A 16,209-nucleotide genomic window follows, 5' to 3' on the forward strand; every position below is an offset into this window, starting at 1 on the left:
CTTCAGTAACTCGCTCCCCTAACGACAACGTCCTCTTGGAGAATCGGGCTGAATCACTGGAACTACATCGTCAACTTTTAGATCTCCGTTTTCTGAGATCCACTTCGGCCAGCTGCTAAGGACAGGAACACATTCTCTGAGCCATCTTCTCCACACTTGTGAAATAATGTCCCGAACCTTTCGCCATCGTTGACTTGGTTAAAAAGAAGCGGTCTCAACAGACGCAGGCGCCAACTGTGAGGGTCGTCCAATGCACACAAACAGAGTCCAGTGGAATGGTACTCAATCCAGTTGTGTTCCATTGGTGAAATGCATCTCATTATGGCCGGGTCTTCCGATGGCTTCGGGCTGGGGGAGTAGGGGTGCATTCTACTCGTCCATTGGCACCAATCGTACGATAGCTATCAATGGGACTCAATTCATTGGTATTCCATTGGTAAAATGCATCTCATTATGACTTCCAATGGCTTCAAGCTGTTCTACTCGTCCTTGTACCAATGGAATGGCACTCAATCCATTGGTGAAATGCATCTCATTAAGGGGACTTAGAATATTTCCAAAGGCTTAGTGGGGGTGCATTCTACTCGTCCATTGGTACCAATGGTATGATTGGTACCAATGGTATTGCATTCAGTCCATTGGTATTCCATTGGTGAAATGCGTCTCATTATGGGGACTTATATATTTCCAATGGCTTCAGGCTAAGTAGGGGTGCATTCTACTCGTCCATTGGTACCAATGGTACGACTGGTACCAATGGAATGGCACTCAATCCATTGGTATTCCATTGGTGAAATGCGTCTCTCAATCGGTACAAGGGAGGGTAGGTAAGTTTAGCCTTAACATCTTCAAAAAAATCACTCAGGCCGCCAATGCCCTGTTCACCAAAATGCTCATACTGTAAGTCTCTTCTTCTGCCTTTGCTTTTCCCATTTTTTGTCGAAGTTTAAGCCCTTCAGCAGCCATTCTTAGCGCTCGCTTCTGCTTCTACAGCCTTAGCCTTCGCCTCAATTAACTTTATTTTAGCAGGCAATGATTAGAAAAGAGAGCCCTTAGTGTGGCGACATGCTTAAGATTTCACTGAGCTCGTGTCACGTAAACCGCTACGAGGCTTCTTTACTTCGTGCAGAAAGTCATTAATTCTTTGCTTTGATCGTAACATTATTATCACGAGTGTCATACCATTGATGAGCTAATTCAATTTCATTATCGTCATCCAAAGCATTGAGGTACATATCATATTCTTCTTGCATTTTCACAAACAGTTGATCTAACTGAACAACCTCAATACGCACTTGCTTTTCGTTCTCAAAATCCACCAGCAAGGGCAACATTACGTTAATCTGTTTAGTTAAGTTGGCAAGTGCAGTTTTTCGATGTTCTTTCGATTCAACCTTTGAATCGCAAACTGCCTACCCTTCTCTGTAGGAATCCGTTTCTCGCGTCCACAGCCGCGTCCACATGAGTTTCTTGAAGGTCCACGATGCCGGTCAGCGGAGACATTGCACGTGTTGACAAGCTGTGAAGTGTCTCGAGCTCCATATTCACTTGGCGTCCAAACTGTAAAAGCCGTAAAGTCCATCGTTTCTTCGTCTAGATCAACGGGGGAAACCCTCGACACTCCTGTTTAAAATACGAAAGTCCTTAATTCACGAGTGTTCGTACCGCTCGATACTTTTGTTTCCCGAAGTTCCGTTACCTTGAAGGAAGCTTAATTTCAAGACCAATTTTGTGTTTGGCTTAGTCTCGTTCGACTGCCAACTGACACTGCTCGAGTCACTCTCTAAACTCAAAGGCTCCTTCGAGCTACCTCATGGTATGTGGTAATTAATCTATGAAGTACTGTCCTTTGCTTCTTTTGAAACTAAGAAGTGTTGCATTTGTAAGGCGTTAAGTTGAAAAGTGCATCATGTTAATAAGCAGCCATTAGTTGAGCATGTTCAAAGAAATAAGGTCTTCATCTAATATATATAACATTTTGACAGGAAACACTGGTAATCCTTTTAGTGTCTTTTTCTCTGTCTGGATTATGAACATCAGCAGTGCAAATATTGTTTTGACAATTTGTGAAGATTTCATTAGTTTGCACATCAACACTGGATGTGTTAGGGTTTTGAACAAACTCACCCCACTCTTCATGGGTTGCGAAGTTATGCCATCTAGCCATGCATTTTGCACTTTTATGCCTTCAGTTTTAAATAATTCACTAGTGTCTACAAGATATTTGGCTGCATCTAATACTTTCTCAGGTCTGACAATCTGAAACTGATAGTGATGCTTGTAACCAAGACGCCCTTTAAGTTTCATTGGAATGGTCTGTGATTTGCTTCTTGGCCTTGGGAGACAATGAACAGTCGAATTTACATCACTTGGCACATTGACAATGTTTCCATGAATAGACAATTGACCAACCCTAGATAGTTCACGGAGTTGCATAAAAGGTATAAGAGGTCATATTAGTCTCTCTTCTAGTGATGTGAAATTCAATACATTAGGCTTACAAGGAAAACCCATGTTATTGGCTTTAGAACAGATGGGTAACCTGCCTTGTTTTAGACCTTTTGTATTGCAAGTTAGACAATTGTTTTTCAGACTTTTTTTAGACTTTTTTTTATTGCAAGTCCTGCAGATCCATTCAGTGTCATTGACACTTTTAAAACCAGTAAGACAGGACTCAACAATGTCTAGTGAACATGCCCTACATTTGTTTGGATCACATTTCACTACAGAGCACTTGAACCACAATTGGTCACAACAAGTGCATACATATTCTAGGCCACATGCACTGTTTTTTGTAAAACAAATTTATCATAGAAATTGCATCGTACTTGTTTTCTTGTGGCTGCAACTCATGACTGCGGCATGTTAGTAGTGATACACCTTCCAGAACCTCAGCCTCTTGTCTTTTTCTTACCAACTGTTTGGTTATTTGCCTTATGTGCTATGGGTTATCTGATTTTCGTTTTCTGAAGGAGCGCTGCTCAATTTCTCTGACATGTTCTGGGTTCAATTTTGTTCTTTTAGCAGCCTGGTGTTTCTTGTTCCCAGATGTTTTGTTATTAATGTTGCAGCCTTGTACTTGCTTTTGATTCTCATTTATTCTAAAGTTGTCATCAGCTCTTCTGTCTTTCATGTATTCTGTCATGTATTTTCTTCTGTAAGCTTTACGTTTTTCACTGTTATTAACCGGTTTGTTTTCATTTGCATTTCTTTGTTTGTTTGCTGTTGTCACTTATCTCCATTGTTCTGTTTTCTACTATGGAAACATAATGAAATTCATCTAGGTGTCCAATGTAAATGTTTAGGGCATTTGTAACATTCACTGGTTTAACAACAGTAACTGGAGAAAAAGTTGGATTTGATTCAGCAATATGAATTGATAAATTAAGACAATTGGCAACAGCTTGAATTATGATAGCATCAGCCCATGTTCCTTGGCATGACTTTCTTTCCAAATAACCTTGCCAAGAATGCTTCGTTTTACTCTCTATAAAATTGTTCAGGGTGATTCACTAAATACTGAATGCCAACACTGCACACATAGAAATGACTATTAGGATTTCCATAGGGTTGATGTGATACAGCCCTAAAAAAGCAATCACCACCTCCTTCAACATCAAGTGCAGTTCTGCCTAACTGAGACAATCTGAATTCTAATAAACAGACAGAATTTGTGGGTGATATAAAAGGTACTGATATGCAATACCGGTACTCATTTGCAGGACCAGGATTTGACTCCATATCTCCACTCAATGATATGATTCTGCTCAAAAGATGATACGTTTTCATTTGGAGCTGCCTTAATTTTCTGAAAATATTACCTTCAGCTATCATACAAAACAGAGGCAAGTTTTTATGCTTTGGAGTCCTTGTTCAAAAAATACACAAACTTAAACTTTGTCTAATGAAATACTTCTTTGAGAAAATCATGAATTTTAAACCTCTATATCACTCTAAGAAATGACAACCATGGTATCCACACAACATAGCCTTCAGCTTGGAGGATTTCGTGACATTAATTTCTAATGTATAATTTCACCGACATTTTTTTTTTTTTTTTTTTTTTTTTTTTTTTTTTCTTGCCATTAGAAAGTCTGGTAACCATTTTGTAAGAGATTATGGAGGGTTCTCTTTCACGTGTCATTCTAAACTGAGGATGGGAGACAATGGTAGCTCAGAATTCCATACATTCACATTTTTATCTGCATTTCTGTAGAGACAATTACTTGACAACTGAACTGGTATTTTATTTTGATTTTCAAACTGCTCGGGTATTGTAGGATTACCTTCGATAATCAATTGTTCCTGACCTTGGTGTATTTCAGGTGGTATTCAGCAGGTAACAGATCATCTGTTTGGCATTTATTTGTTGTTTGATATTTTGTATTTGTTATGGTATTTGTTATTTGGCGTATATTGTATTTAGCATTTGTTTGGCAGTTGTGTTCAATCTCTACAGCTTGTCGCAGTTGTGGCATTTAAGTCCCAGCGAGAGGGGAACTTGACGAAAGCTTCATCGATCTCCTTTGTCATGTGACATTTTCCGAGCAGCTTCCCAGCGAATTGCGAAATATTAAAAGCGCATTTAATTTTAAATCATACGTCCGGCGAGTATTTTTAGAAAATTCAAAATGCAATACAGTAGAAGGAGGGCAGCTTACCTTTTTCCCCAGACCATAAAGCATTCATTTCGAATAGTTCGTTTTGTGCATTCTACTCCTCGTCATCCAAATGTATCTTGGAGACATCGTAACTTTTAAGACTTTAAAACCCATTTCTTTCCACTCGAGCTTTCTTGAGCACATTTCCTGTTCGTTTGTGAGGTCTTCAAACGTGTACTTTGATCAAAGATGGAGCGAAAGGAAAGAAAACTCGCCTTGACAATTTTTGCGCCGGGCTCGACACAACAGACGCCATTTTGTAAACATGTACTGCCACCTATGTCCCACCCGCTTCCCCCACGTATATGAACATAAAACAATGACACGACTTTGTGACAAAACCAAACCTAGTATGGGGGACAGGGGGAAACGTGTTTAATTCATGTTTAATGCGGATTTAATGCATAAATTAATTGTCTAACGGGAATGGAGTGACAAATCCAACCATCACTATACCTCATGGTATGAAGTACATACCATGAGGTGAAAATGAAACGGCTTTTTGTTTCTTTTTCCCGCTTCTCGTACCTGTTTACAGCCTCGACAAGACCTTTTTTGTACCTTATCTTTGGCCCAGTCAAGTAAAATATTTATTATCTAAATTCTGACAACTTTCCTCCATTTTAAAAACAGAGGGAAAGTGTTTGTTATCTTGACGTCATATATGTATGTCTGTTCTGTCCTCTAATAGATCATAGGTGAAAACCAATCAAAATGAGAGAATAATTTTGAATTATTATATAAATATTAATTGATGTGTTCATTGTAGTTTGTAAAAAAAAAAATGACGTCAGTTTTTCATGCGTCTGCTCAGTTATTGACAACGAATTTCTTCATAACATTGTTAAAGTAGTCTGCGGATCCACCGTCGGCTTATGGCCTGTGGATCCACAGCTACTTTGACAATGCTATGACCAGCTTCATGATCAATAATAAGACAGACGGATAAAAACTGGCGTCAATTTGTTAAACAAAACTTGTATCTGCAGAGCAAATGTTCACACACCATAACTCAGTCACTAGAAGTCTTCACACGAAGAACCTGTGTTCCAAGCATTCGAGCACTTGGTTTATGTTTTCAAGTTTCCTTCTGGGTTCAAAGGGCTCGATTGGTCTCCGAGTTTCACTTGGACGTTTGACACTTCCTGTTTGGTCGTTAATTGTACCAGGTGTAGTGCAGAGGGGAAGTGGGAGGGGCGTAATCAACACCACTGAATATCGATTTAGATGCGTTTACATGCGTCATGGTAGACTCGAAAAAAATGCTCCTTGTCGTCCCAGAGCTAAACGGACCGAAGGAACGGAGATGCTCGTTGTTTTTCTTGGGGTGTGAAAGGGAGGTTTTGGAACGCATTAGTTAATTAATCAATTAGTTGGTGTTTCCTGGACAAAATGTCGCAGAGTATAATAACCGTTAAAAAGTCATTTTGAATTTCAATTGACGTTTAATTTGTGATCTCCGATACCCATTGTGTTTGTAGGGTGTAACTCGATTTTGTTACGTTTGCATGCGTCGTGGAAGACTCGCCAGAATACTCCTTCTTGTCCCCAGAGCCACGAGGACCGAAGGAACGAAGATGCTCGTCGTCTTCCTTAGGGTGTGAAAAAAAGATTTTGGAACGTAATAGTTCATCAATTAGTTGATGTTTCTTGGATAAAATGTCACCGAGTATATTAACCGTTAAAAAAATCATTTTGAATTTTGACGTTTGTAATCTCCGATACCCATTGTGTTTGTGGGGTGTAACTCGCTAAAAAGTTACTGACTTTAGAACCATCCTTTACTGTTTTGGACTGACGTTAGACGAGCCGCACCTAGATAAGAGCACACCTGGTGAGGGGAACTAGGTCGAGGGGTAGCAGTTTATTTTCTTCCCATTCCCTTACCCTTTTTTTTTGTTTGTTTGTTTGTTTGTTTTTTACTTTGCGGCGGCAGGCTGTGATCTTTGTTGAAATTTTTATGATTAAAAAGTCAGTGAAAAGACCACAAGGTTGATCTTGAATCAAACCAGCTGGTCTGTTTGCACGATCAATTTGGTAAAAGGCCACTGGACCTTCGGGCAATCAGTAAGATAAGATAAGATGAGAACTTTATTAACGTGTCGAAGTCGCTAGCATACAATGTATACTAACTGGGGACACCTAACTACAATTCCTTATCTAATAATTAATAAAATATGAAATACATGTACGTATGTAACAGTTACAAATTCCTACGTATGTAACAGTTACAAACACCTGGGAGAATTCAGTTCATGAACGAACAAACTGCTTTGAAAGTTGTATCTAAGGACTAAGTTTGCTGATCACGCTCAGTTGCAACGTGGGCAGGGCGAAAAGACGGCAAAGGTTCTTCAATGTCTTAATTTAACTCTCATTTTTTATCTTTCAGCAAACGAACACACTTTATTAACTGTCCTGAGAGCCGATAAAACAAGAGCATTCAATTCAAGAAGCATTTGGCTATCCTCATGAGCTCGCCCTGGGTGTGAGCAGACCTGTATCGTTATTCTCAGCACCTACACGCGTTCATTTATTTCTCCACGATAAAAAATATCCGGCAACGCTGAGAGGGTCGTGTTTAAGAATTGAAAACCAAACGAAACCCATTCATAGCCAGATAATGAGTTTTCCCACACAACACATTGTCTACCCCTCTCAATAGAACAATTGGTTGAAATTTTATGATTAAAAAGTCAGTGAAAAGACCACGAGGTTGATCTTGAATCAAACCAGCTGGTCTGTTTGCACGATCATTTGGTAAAAGGCCATTGGACCTTCGGGCACTGAGTTACAAATACCTGGGAGAATTCAGTTCATGACCGAATAAATTGCTTTGGAAGTTGTATCTAAGGGCTAAGCTTGCTGATCTCGCTCAGGCGCAACATGGGCGGGGCTAAAAGACAGCAAAGGTTCTTAAATGTTTTAATTAAACTCTCATTTTTTTTTTTATCTTTCAGCAAACGAACATACTTTATTAACTGTCCTGAGATCCGATAAAAAAAGAACGTTCAATTCAAGAAGCATTTGGCAATCCTCGTGAGCTCGCGCTGGGTGTGAGTAGATCTGTATCGTTCTTCTCAGCACCTACACACGTTCATTTATTTATCATGATAAAAATACCCGGCAACGCCACCACACCACATTGTTTACCCCTCTCAATAGAACAGAATAAGAGTCTGACCTTTTGAGAGGTTATGTCAGTATGCAGACTACTGTTTTCAGGCATGCATCACGGAAGAATTCGCAAAATTCGTCCACTAGTATTTTCCCCCAGAAAAAGCCCTATAATGCCGCGGCAATGTAGAAATATTAAATAATGGACCAACAAGGGCGAAAAAAAAATAGCTGTGTACTCTGTAACCGTTCAGTTATACAAAACGGAAACCGCATTGTCCTTCAGGCTCTTAAACTAATGACCTGTAAAGAATAACTTGCTATTGTGGTACATACAACATGGCTGAGCGACTAGAAACAACAGCTGACAGAATAGCACAATATTACGTAAGGCCACTATTTAACCATACTAATTAATTTTGATCAAAATTTAATTTCACTTTATCGATCTGCAGTAACTGGCTTAAGTGGTTTTCGTGCTCCTCACAACAAGCTAGTACGGATACTCAGGCACCTTCTTAGCGACTGAGGGACAAAGAACAGTTTGTACGACAAGCGAAGGTGAATAACTTTGAAATTGTTGTTTTTAAAACATTCTTAACTAAATGCCCTGAAGTGTGAAATTTTCACATATTTTCGAGAGAAAGTGTTATTCAAACTTTTGAAGAGTGTTCTATGTTTTCTTGGAAATGCTAAGCAATTCCACAAATCACTTCGGTCTAAGATGAAATCACCATGTTCTCGACACCAAGGAATTCATGGCTGGACTCTCAGAGAGAGACTATATGACAGTTTGGAGAAAAAGGCACATTCAAACGTCCTGAGAGCACCTTACGTGTATTAAGAAACGTCGGTTCATTTCTAGAATTACTTTAATATGTAGCGATGATAGACGAATCTTTTGAGCTGGGCATTCTATCAATTCGCCAAGTCCAATTCCGTCAGGCTCAAATGTGCTATACACGCGGCAGTCAGAAGTTGTTACATAATAGCCACGGAATGAATTCCTCAAACACCTGAGAAGTTCTGTAAGGAATTCTTCCCAGCTACTTGATGGGCATATAATCACTACATTGAACTTCATAGCCTCCTGATCGAGCAGTCCATATTTAAGAGCTAGAAAGAGATCCTCTGTTATGTTCCTGAGAAATCACAGCTTATCTCTCCACTCAGATATTTTGAAAATGGAAATTTCGTGGAATAGCAAAAAAACCAGTACAACTGAGCCCAGGAACTTTTGTGATACTTAGCCGCAACTAAAATAGCGTTTACGGTAGACTGTAATTCTCAAAGGGTGAAATAGTGCGTGTACGGGTGAACAGGTCTTGGACCATCTTCAATACGTCTTCAATAGCTTTTCTAACCCGACAAACCATCAATAAGTAAGTTAGTAAAGACTTTATTTAAAGGGGGTAAAAGTAGCTGAAAAGCAGAGCGAGCAATGATGTCCTTGCTCCTAGTCTATTTATCTTAAAGAAAGTTCTACAATTTATAAAATATCGTACGGCCTACTGAATTTTTAACTTCTTCGCCTATAAGACGGTCTAAAAATACATTTTTCTTTAAAGGTTTGCGGCTAACTCAATAGCATCCTTCGTTTTCAAAGAGAGGTTTTTTAATGTAGTTCAGTGCACCACTAACAACATAACAAAAGCTGCAAGAAGGCAGCCATGTATGAATGTTAAAAAACTAATTATCCGGAGACTTTTACTTGTTAGAACAAGAGTTTATTCTAGTTGTTCTTTTTGATTTCCGACCACAATATTAGTGTCCTTTCGTAGAACACAAAGATGGCGTTTCAATACTGCACTCTTTACATTTGCTTGGATAACTTGAATACGGAATATCACACTGACCTGTCATGAAACTCCGAAAAAAAGATCATCTTTTAATATCTTATGTATTTCAAATTCCTGATTTCTTTTATTCAGTGGTTTAAATTTTGCTATTGTGAAAATGGCGCTGAAAACCGTCAGTTGAAGTTGACAAATGTACTAGCTATTTAGTTTTTGCCTATTTTGGTGAAGGTGAATGGGAATCTTTCATCAAAATCATTTTTCTCTTTGGTAGCTTGGTCAGTCACTTGAAGCAAGTACGTGTTTGGAAAAATAACGCATGCATCGCTTGTGCACGTTTAAAATTGCACGTGAAGCTATTCTTGCTGAACGATACATCAGGAGAAGAATAATGAGTTGAATTGACACGCCAATCTACCCAAAGCGTCGCTTGTTGAGACCCATGTCTACGTCTGTGTAATTTTGCACGAGCAATACGAGTTTGAAAAAGCGTCTGGTTCTTTGTAACGTTACCTCGTCCAGTACGTTAATACAGAGAAAGCTCGTATTATGTGCGGGAACGCTTATCTCGTAGGCTACGTAAGATCCTGTGTAAGAAAATAAAGCGCATGTATCGCTAGCGTGCATTCAAAATCTCACATTTAACTATCTGATTGGTCCGGCGGTACATCAATAAGATAAGATAAGATATGAACTGTCAGAGTGTCTTGGGTTTTGTCAGCAGACCTAACGAACGAAGCTCCTAAATGGTGCGGCATGGTAAAGTGTGATTGACAAATATGTCAAATTCGCTTGAATGATTTCAACAAACTGACATGGAAGATTAGTCACGGCATGGGAAGATTAGTTAACTTGTGCTAGACCCAAACAAAGTTTTGTCTTTGAACTCAACGGTATCCAGTTTTACTCTGGACACCTTCCATTTTACGGTAAAGACGTTTTGTTGTTTTAAAACAATATCTGGAGTGTAATATGAACCAGAAGAATCTATTCTTCATGTGGATATAATTGTTAACACAAGGCTATATCCGGATTTATAATCATTGCTTTTTTGCAAGATACACGACTCTTTGTAACCTTCAAGGCACAGTGGAATCTGATTATATCACCTTTTTTTACCGTGCCACTGCTTGTTAACTATACTATACTGGCTGTATCACCTCTTCCAGAAATTAAATTAAAAATACGTCCTTAGCGCAGTGGGAGCAATTGTCGGCTTTGCTTGGTCGGATAGGCGCCCTTTTTGGTCAAGATTCAATTTGTTTTGCAATTGCACAGTGAATTTGGGCGGAATTTAGCTTATCCAACAACACAGAAGTTTGGTCAACGTTGTTTTATTGTTGGAGGTTAGAACTACACTTTGTAGAAGTATCATGTCATTTCTCGTTGTTTCTAGCTTGCAACAAGTTATCAAACTTGATGTATATTATTACCACAAATTTGAATACTTTTCATTGTCTGACAGGTTGATTGACATATCTCATAAACAATAGACAGTTGAACCAAACCGTTTTACTTGGTTAATGTATTAGTGATGTTGTACAAGTGTGCCAAGTTTCAGGGGAATCAGTGATGTGCGCTGTAGATTTGCCTACATGTCCCTCAGGTGGAATCTCTCAATTTTTTCGCAATTGCACCGTGAATTTAGGCGGAATTTAGCTTATCCAACAGACTTCTGTGTAAATTGTACCGAAATATTCTTCACTTTGCCGCACTCTACTGCACCTGTTGTTTCTGGTGAAACACGCGGTAACTGGCAATTTTTTTATTTGTTTCTCAATGAATTTTCCTGCCAATGTTGACTCAGCGTTTTACTGACATAGAGAAACGTGAAGAGAATCTTGTACGTTTCTCTACGATATACAATCATAGCCTGGGAGCTGGGGGGGAGGGGGATGGGAACTCCACTTTAGTTACGTAACAGCGATACGGAGAAGACGTTGTAGCTTTTGGAGTTGAAAATTTGTGTCTGTTTCGCTTCAGTGGTTGATCAGTTTGATATAGTGTCGGAGACACTTTCTAGCTGCGCTAAAGCTCGCCGTAAGCTGTAGTGGGCTACACTTTGTTCGCTAATGTGCCCTGAAACGGACTGGAACATTCGCGTCGGAAAGCAAGGTCATGTGCTTATTTTAACTGATCTTAAGAGGTGGTGTTGTGATGTTTCATCCCTGACATCAGTCTGTGTCAACAATTATTTTCAGACAAAGAAAAAATGGATTTTTTAAATAAATTTATCTCATAAACATTTTGCTTTTTGGGTTTGCTAAATTCGAGACAAAGCAATGCATGGTTTATTACCTTGAAGTAAGCTTAATTTTAAGACCAATTTTGTGTTTGGCTTAGTTTCGTTCGACTAAAGACTACTCGAGTCATTTTCTAGGAAAAGAAACTGCATTTTCTTTCTTCTTCCTGCTTTTCCAAGTTGTTCACAGCCTCGACAAGACCTTCTTGTACCTCATATTTCGCCTAGTCTCGCAAAATATTATCTAAATTCGGAAACCTTAGGGGAAGTGTTTCATTGGCGTCATCTATGCGTGTGTCCTCTAATAGATCATAGGTGAGAACCAGTCAAAATGCGAGAATAATTTGACTTACTATTGCGTCCGACGCTAGGAGAACGCATACTAATCGCGTCATTCTCGCGGGTTTATGTCCCGCGATTTTCCGCGATGCCAGATGATTTCAGGGTTTGGACGCCATTTTGGACTGGCTTTTTGGCACACATAGCCTCGGTCTGATGTGATGCCTCGCTTTGAATAATAGTGAGGTCTTACACGAAGTGCTACCCGTGCATTTCCGTGTGCTTTTCTTCGCTCGTTGTTCTACGTAGGAATCGTCGCAGTTTTCCCCAAGGTTAGTGAAGTTGTTTTGATTTATTCGAACTATTACTAGCTAAAATGCCTAAAGGTACTTATCTAAGCACCAGAAAGCTGTGTAGTGCTGTACTTTCTCCGAAACTGGGTGGGTAACATATCGATTTGTGATCTGTGTCGTTCTTCAGGAGTCAGCTGCTTTTCTCGGCGATTCACCTTCTCTGTGAGAATGAAGTTGCAACACTCACTCATCCTCATCGGGCCCATGAGAACTCTTGAGGCCGGAATGAAGTTGCAAGGCTCGACCGTAACAGCTCGAATAAATCAACACGACTTCATTGACCATGGGAAAGATAGCAAGTATTCCAACGTAGCACAGCAAACGACGAAAAAAAATGGCAATGCACCCCACTAAAGGGTTTCCACTGCAGGTCATCTTAATAGGCTCTTAATTGATGTAAGCCGGGTGTAAGCTTGCATATGAACTTAACTGAAAAACGTTCATGTTTGGAAATAAAGTTTCATACACTGTTATTCTTTTCTATTGTTATACACAGTACCAGAAACATATTTAACCTTACTAAACAATGGCCCGGCTAGAGCTATGTGACATGTGATGCTAATAAAGGACACAAGAATTAAACAACACCCTGAAGAATACACAACTTGGAAAACCCTGAAAGCGGAATGACATAAATGGGCTTTAGTATGCGCTGCTGTCAAGGGTATGCTTTTCCAGCAGTCTGCTTTGGGTATAGGAATCAGGATCTGGCAAAACAGTCGTGGATCTTGATATAAAAAGAATTGAGTTTCTGATTTGTTTTTATTTAATATAGTATGTAATATTATTTAGCATGAAATATTAATAGATAAGGTATTTCTGGTACTAAGCCTACAATTAGATGTCCAAATACTAACTGAATATCCGCTGCTATATCCCAATCAAAGGAGACCTATGGCCAGACTCGTGGATTAAGTAATCTAGGGATGAAACATGTTGGCGAACGTGCAATTATTGGTATATTATTATAGGTGGTTAAAACATGCCGGGTTTGTACCACGCAAGGTCACACTTATCTCACAAAGCGTAGGCTTTTTTCGTTGGCTTTTGTTGCACACATATTACAAACACATACGTCCAGAATAGCTAAGGTGGCAAAATTGCAGCTGAACATGGAGTGGTAAAGCTTAAGGGTTCTTGGGTAACAGAGGACACTCCTACCAAAAAATTCATAGAGTACTCTTTGTCTGTCTGCTGGGAAAATTTCCATGTATTCAGGTCGTACGAGCTTACACGCCTTTTTCATTGCATTTCACTCAAGGCTATAGGTAAGGTTTCTTACGAGACAGCACTTCTTTTCCAATGTGGGACTGCTTGTCTCTCTATATATTGCATGTAAAATAGATCAAAATAAGTAGCCTCTTTTGCAAGCATTTTCAGTGTTGATCCAAAAAATCTGTCGATCCATAAATACGTGTTCCAACAAGCTCACAGAGGGTTTCTTTCCCTTTGTTATATTTTCAGTCAGGAAGCAAAAGTATAAACAAAGGAAAGGGTAAAAATCATTTAAGCATATCAAAATTAAGTATTTGGGAATTTTTTTCTCCAAGCCGGTTTATGTGCATTTCACATCCCACTCCGAGCTCAGGTCAATGTACTAAAATAAACAAGACAAGCATAGAGAACACAACTTTAATCTAGACTTAAGGTAATTCCTCTGAGATAAAAGTGACAATAGATTTTTGTTCAAACTTTGTCCACTGAATATTTGTCATATGATAACTTCAATTTTGAAATAAAAAAGGGGGGTGCCCATGGTCATTAAGGAGCAATGAGGCATTGAAAGTGCCCCATTTTGGCATTATTTAAAGCTTATCATAAGAACGCATTCCCAGTAATTGTAACATATTTGTGAGCCCGGACTCATAAGAACACGCATTAAACTACGGTCAATACAATGTGTCGGACACAAATAAACGTTTTAAGTTTGATTCAGACGGAAACCTAAATCCTTGATTAAAAATTTGAACCAAATTTCTTGACGTGGTTACCGACTGCAAAATAGAAAAGACCACAGTTTATCTGCTATTTTTCTTATTTATTCAATTTTCAGCAATAGAAATTAAATCAGTCTTTTCTCACGCAAAGCTTATGATTAGTTGATTACAATGACTGGAAAAAAAATTGGGGTGCCCGTGCTCGTTGGTGAGCTAGAGCAATTTTTCAACTGACAGAGCTCAATATCAAGGCAAATCCGTCATGTTTTCAATGTGCGCGTGCACGAGCCCGCGCTAATGACACCATAAATTATGCGCAGTAAGGATGCGCAATGCAAATGTGAGGAATGACCTTAACTCGATGTCCGTTGAACATGGACAACTCAACATGAAAAACTTAAGTGCTATAAACTACAAAGCAGTGAACGAAGGTCCTGCTTGATTAAACGCTGGATCTCACAGGAGATCTAATCAGCCAGACTTGAAAAATAAGACGATAATACGTCAAAGACTACTGCAAGACTGGCTCAACGTCCTATATTCAAAACAATATTTCGGCAGGCCTCAGGTTTAGATGTTACTAAAATATAATCAAAGGAGACCTATGGCCAAACTCGTGGATTAAGTAATCTAGAGATGAAACATATTGGTGAAGTTCCAATTACTGGTGTATTATTATATGCTGTTAAAACAGGCCGGGTTTGTACCATGCAAGGTCGCAATTAGCTCACACAGTGAAGGTTTTTTTTTTCGTTGGCTTTTTTTGCATACATATTACAAGGAGATACGTCCAGAATAGCTAGGGTGGCAAAATTGCAGCAGAACGTGGAGTGGTAAAGGCTAAGGGTTCTTGGGTCACAGAGGACACTCCTGCCCAACAAATCATAGAGTATTCTCCCCCCTTCCCCTCCCCCCTTCCCTCACACCCAGATCTTGATGTTGATCTGCCTGCTGGAAAAATTTGCATGTATTCAAGTCGTACGAGCTCACAAACGTTTTTCACTGCATTTCATTCAAGGCTACAGCTAGGTAAGGTTTTTTTTGAGACAGCACTTCTTTTCCAATGTGGAACCACTTGCCTCTATATATATTGCACGTAAAGTACATCACAATAAGTAGACTCTTTTGCAAGCATTTTCAGTGTTGATCCGACAAATCTGTCGACCCATAAATATGTGTTCCAACAATAATAATAACAGCTTTATTGAAATGTCAATGTATTTAGTATTAACTAATAATTGGGGGCAAGCTCACAGGGGTTTTCTTTCCCTTTGCTATCTTTTCAATCAGGAAGCAAAAGTGTAAAAACAAAAACAAAAACAAAAACAAAAAGACTTTGTTTAACGAGGGTAACATAATTTACTGGTTGCCCAGTAGTTTACAATATGGTCCTCCCTAATATTAAGTGTAAACAAAAGACAGGGTAAAAATCATTTAAGCTTATCAAAATCATGTATTTGGGGATTTCTTTCCAAGTTTATGTGCATTTCACATCCCACTTAGAGTTCAGATCAATGTACTAAAATAATCGAGACAACTATAGAGAACACAACTTTAATCTAAACTTAACTCGATGCCGGTTGAACATCGACAACTCAACATGAAAAACTTAAGTGTTTAAACTGCAAAGCTGTGAACGAAGGTCCTGCTTGATTAAACGTTGGATCTCACAGGAGATCTAATCAGCCAAACTTGAAAAGTAAAACGATAATACGTCACTACTGCAAGGCTGACGCAACGTCGTAGAGTTAAAACAATATTTCGGCTGGCCTCAGGTTTAGATGTTACTAAATTATAAAAATGAAATTACAATATTATACAATG

General features: G+C 39.0%; 2 protein-coding genes across 2 annotated transcripts in view; one reads left to right on the forward strand and one right to left on the reverse strand.

Moving 5' to 3' along the window:
- LOC145492473 (uncharacterized) overlaps positions 1-16,209 on the reverse strand; it is a 121,464-nt gene that overhangs the window by 63,438 nt on the left and 41,817 nt on the right. The window lies entirely within an intron of this gene.
- Positions 8,228-16,209, forward strand: part of LOC145493412 (uncharacterized) — a 21,741-nt gene continuing 13,759 nt past the window's right edge. The window contains exon 1 of the mRNA XM_081472879.1: positions 8,228-8,339. The gene's annotated coding sequence lies outside the window, so the exon portion shown is untranslated. The remainder of the gene's footprint in view (positions 8,340-16,209) is intronic.

This window comes from Orbicella franksi, chromosome 7 (genome assembly GCF_964199315.1).
Source record: "Orbicella franksi chromosome 7, jaOrbFran1.1, whole genome shotgun sequence".
NCBI classification, from domain to species: domain Eukaryota; kingdom Metazoa; phylum Cnidaria; class Anthozoa; order Scleractinia; family Merulinidae; genus Orbicella; species Orbicella franksi.